The 5,141-nt window shown below is 34.6% G+C and overlaps 1 long non-coding RNA gene across 1 annotated transcript; it reads right to left on the bottom strand.

The window, feature by feature from the left end:
• Nucleotides 1-580: 580 nt before the first annotated feature.
• On the bottom strand, nucleotides 581-4,477 carry LOC104096165 (uncharacterized). The gene is made up of 4 exons (XR_686254.4): nucleotides 4,177-4,477; nucleotides 4,031-4,081; nucleotides 1,940-2,165; nucleotides 581-806 (listed from the first exon to the last, which is right to left on the bottom strand). It is a non-coding gene; the product is annotated as an uncharacterized lncRNA (long non-coding RNA).
• Nucleotides 4,478-5,141: the final 664 nt, after the last annotated feature.

The following is a 5,141-nucleotide window of genomic DNA, read 5'->3' as shown; positions in this document are numbered from 1 at the left end:
ACTACTGAAAAATTGGTCTACGGTAACGCCTGGAAAACCGTACCCACAAACTATTAAATCGTTGCCATAGAGCTATTGGAACAGTTTACAACTCGTTCCATCAACCCGCGTGACCATAGGTCTATAGGAACGATTCTTGCAACAGTTTGCATCGTCGTGGCTATAGATACGTCTATCGCAACAGTTTTCCGTTTCTCTGTTGGAATGATTATTTTTTCCAATTGGAATGGTTTAAATCCATTACTATATTGTTTATACAACGATTCTTAACCGTTACCGTATTATTTAATGCAACACTTATGTACACTATTGTTACGATTATGTATGGATATAACAACAGTTTTTTTAAGTTATCATAACATTTTTATTTATATTGGAACGATTTATAGATCATTTTGGAACAGTTTATAGGACCTATTGCAACGGTTTATATTGTCTAATGGAACGTCATTTGTGTCCTATTGCAACGGTTCTGGTAGGCTATTGTAATAGTTCAGTTAAAACAAAAATATAGTCCCTGATATAAATAAATATTTATATATATAATAAATTATAATAACACTAAAATTTAAATAAATCATAAAATGAAACTATTAATAATATAAATTATCCATCAAGCAAATAATATCCATAAAGCAAATGTTCTACCCCAAGTGCATAAGTTTAATACATTTCAAGAGAGCAAGTTTCAAAAATGTTAGATAACAAAATATTCCTAGAACATTCATCTATAGCAATTCAAAATTCATCTCAAGTAAGGTCTAGTTCTTAACTGCCTTTATCTTCCATTTCTTGATCTACTCCACCTACAAAAGAGAATAAATAAAGCCATTACCCTTCAAGAGAATCCGGTCTAAGAATGCTCATAGCACAAAGTGCCATGAAAAAAGAAAAGAACATGAAAAGGTAACATAAAAAATTTAGAATGCTCGGAGAAAGTATAAGAATCAGTTAATGAAAGACCAAGAAGGTACTGAAAAGCACAAAAAATTAGACTTCTCAATTTTTATTCACATATATTAAATAGGATAAAATCGAGTTTCAGTGGTTATTGATGACTAAAATGCTCTGAAACTCTATTCAGTGGAATAAAATAGAGTTTCAGTGGGTTATTCAATTAAACTCTATTTGAATTACTCAATAGAATTCATAAAATCTATTTGTAAGGCAAAACTGGGCAAGTGTACTGCCTCAAAAACTTTCAGTGACTTCTCTGTGTTTGCAAGTTGTACCAACACAAATAACATTCCAGAATAGCCTATTTGAAGTGCATGTGAAGTACTTCCCCCGCAACATGTCAGGTGGATCCTCAAACAATCGCCAAAATGAGAGACATTGTGTGTCTTTCGTTATAGCTTGGGGCAGTGACATCTTCCATCGTTTATTAACAATGCCGAAATTTAGTTAACAATGCTACACTTAAAAGTTTATTAAAAATTCTCTTTCTTTACTTATAAGCATGGTTTATGTAACTTTATGGCATAAGGTAACTACAGACAACATTTTAATCCACTTCAACTTTCTATTTAGCTTCTATAACAAATCCAACAGAGGCCCAATATAGAATCTTTAGAATTTGTTCCTCCCTAAAGGCTAAAATATGTAAAAGCCACCAAGATAGAATCCTTAAATAAATCAGACTTTTACCCAGAATATTTTCTCCCTCGTGCAACAACTTTACCAATTAGCACAGAATTACGCAGCGACTATACAACAACAAAGAGCCGGCAAGGTAACATAAAACAATATGCATCATAGTAATGACACTAGCTAGGCAACCACAGAATTACGCATCGACTAAGTGCCATAGGCGAAGTAAAAAAATTACTAGACTATTTAGACTTTGCGAGAGAGAAAGAGAGAAGTGGTAGAAGAAGAAGCACAAGGAAGGAGGAGAAGAAGAAGAAGAAATAGAAGATGTATAACATTTGGTACGTACTGATTGTTACTACCAGCATATGGTCGATTGTTTAGTTGAACAGCAGCTTGTTGTGCAGAGGAAGCTTCTACAGGTGAACGTGCACTGAACCTTAGCATGTCAGGATCAAGTCGCAAATCTGATTTCGCAAAGATGCAAGTGATCCAGCTGGAATGCGGTTGGATATTTTCTTATTTTTGCTTGAGCACCCTTCTTGATTCATGACTATTCAAATATTTTTCAGATTCTGAAAAGCAAACACAATATAGGTTAGCAAAAGCAACAACAAAAATATAGGTAATGAACTAATCGTCAAGCCATGGAATTCAAGAATGAAAAGACTAGCAAAAGATCAGTCATTTTCCCTTTCAAATTCAATAGGAATCTCACCAGAAAACTGGTTCTCAAACAGTTGCAAAGATTCAAGAAGAGACAAAGATGTGCCTTCTACTCCAACCAATACAGTAAGCTAGTAAGAAATCTTGCACATTGATGTTTTTGTTTGTTGCTGTTATTGCAGTTGGTGAACCATGGTATTCCACATGAAGTAATGGACACAGTGGAGAAAACGACAAAGGGACATTACAAGAAGTCCATGGAACAGGGATGTACAGAATTGGTGGCCAGCAAAGGTCTTGAAGCTGTACAAGCTGAGGTTACTGATCTTGATTGTTGAAAGCACTTTTTTCTTGTGCCATCTTCCTAATTCTAACATTTCTCAAGTACCCGATCTTGACGATGAATACAGGTAATTCACACAATATTAAAACTCTACAAAAACAAATAAACCTCGAACATAATGGAGTATTGCATAAATTATACATAGGAGTCACTATCTAACTTCCCAGCACTAGTTGTCCAAGATCCGACCTATGGTAGGCACAGTGAACCTTAAAGAACACTAACGGATAAAGCGTATTGATAGATAAAGCAATAAATATTGCTGCACACACTTGTCTTGGATATGTTATCCAACACAGGATTAAAAGCCTGTTATGCAGTCATTGTTGTTCTCGGCAGAAAAGATAATTTGTTGAAAGCGACTTTTGGGAGGTCGGAAATATTAAGAAAAAATCAGACTCGAAAATGTCTTTGTTTCCATAGCCATTCTTCAGCTAATCAAATCTGACTATTGCAAAAATAAACAGCGCTCCTGATTTCTGAAATACAATCACATGTCGCTCCCCGTACCTAATAATACCAACTATGAGAATTATACTTTGCAAATGTTGAAAATGTAGTGAAAACAATCAGATGACAATCAAGGAGTCTCCTTTCTCTATCCTTCTCTGTACGATTTTGTAGCTTTATTTCACCAGATTAGGTGACCAGGAATTCAAAGCTGCTTCAGACAAATACAAAATATAGCCTTATGTATGCTATTATGTGAGATCTATACATTGTTGACAAAGAAACAAATAGCCGAAAAACATAATTATGACTGAATATTCATATGTAATAGGGATGATCGCCATTCATCATTAAACACAAACACATCTGCCAAACCTGTGGTTTTACTAATTTATCACCGTTGACTGCTAACCACAAGTAAATGTACCCTGAAAAATTCATCACTGCTCCAATCAAATTCATCACAGGAAGATTTTGCTAACCTTAGAACATTTTTGTTTTCTCTTTTTTGAGCTGTAAATTCTTCCAGTTTGGTAATAAAATTTTGATTTTATTAAAATACTCCAACAGATTAAAATACTCCAACAGATTTGTCGAATTCTATATTGGTTTCAAACACAAGCATCAAACTATTAGAAAGACAAGATTATTCTTAAATCAGACATAGAGACAAATATGCAACAAAAAAAGCCTCATAACACAAAAATTTTACATGAAAACGATAACTAAGAAAATCCATAAAAACCAAAAACCCCAAGTTCCAGTAATTTTTAAGTCCGAATAAATACGTTTTCATGCTTGTGTCATATGGATTTGAATCTCCATTCAATCACACTACATCACTCAATTACTCCCAAAAATAAAATAAAAATCACTGAATCGAGTAAAAAGGAACACTAAAACTGAAATTTTCATCCAAAATCACAATTAGCGAATGTGGTTATCCTAAATTTATATTAAAAAGAGTTAAAGCAAACTTACAATTATTTATCCCACAGCTATGAGTTGCATTTTCATCCTCGCTAATGGAATCTGCAAGTTATGGCTCAACTATTGAGAAACTACAAAAGGAATAAAAGAAGAGCATGCAAAATAAATCAGAAAATTTGCGAGAGTCGATCGAAAACCTAGAATTAAGGCTCAGTGAGAACAAGAAGTGGTAGTCGAGCTTAATCGATAAAAAAAACCTAGAATTTTGGGACTATTTGAAACCATGGAGCTTTGATTAATTGAATGGTTGTTGTTTCTTGTGGAGGAGATAAAGTTTATAGGTGGAGGAAAAAGAAAATTGCGGTTCTGCTGGTGTTGACGGAGGAATAGTGGCAGATGCGACGAAGGTCGACGGCTGATAGTGACAGAGACGATGGAGGTTCTGGCCTTCTGATGCGTACGCTCAAAGGGGAAAGAGGTTAGGGCATATTTAGGAGAACAAATAAATGGTTCTTTCATGAAATAATATTAATTAAAAAATTAATATAAAAATAGGGGTTCTAGCGTGGGTTTACGAAAATTGAGGGGGCAAAGTTTTAGGAGGGAAATAACAACAGTTCCGATTGAATTTGTTTCAAGATCCTTTCCAATAAATACATTTATTGGAACGGTTAAAAGAAACGTTGCAAAAAATAAAACACTATAGGAACGGTTTTTACCTAAATGCAACGGTTTTATAGCCAAAGTGTGCTGGTATCCCCCATGTCGTATTGCAACGGTTAAAACCGTTCCAATAACCAATCTATAGTAACGGTTTTGAACCGTTGCAAAAACATTTGTTGCCATAAACCCATTTTCTAGTAGTGGGAAGAGAGATGATATGTTACAAGTTGTGTCATATATCATTCCTTAATAACCTTTTCTCTTTCACTTCTTTGAGAATCTAATTATACAAGACAAGACAGGACCTATCTGTGACAAGACCACTAGATTGTACAAAAAAGACTATCAAAAAGGCATTTCAGTCTAGGCATGGAGCTCGATAATAGATGGAGTTAGAGGATTGGTGACATTGCGCGCTGGTACCAGGGTCAGGATCAAAGAAAAAGATCTATTAGGCCCAGTGTCATTCACTGACCGGTCAGCAATAGCTTTAATCATT

This window comes from Nicotiana tomentosiformis, chromosome 12, assembly GCF_000390325.3.
Source record: "Nicotiana tomentosiformis chromosome 12, ASM39032v3, whole genome shotgun sequence".
In the NCBI taxonomy this organism is placed as follows: Eukaryota; Viridiplantae; Streptophyta; class Magnoliopsida; order Solanales; family Solanaceae; genus Nicotiana; species Nicotiana tomentosiformis.
The sequence above is the reverse complement of the archived record's forward strand: the minus strand, read 5'-3'. Positions and strand labels throughout refer to the sequence as shown.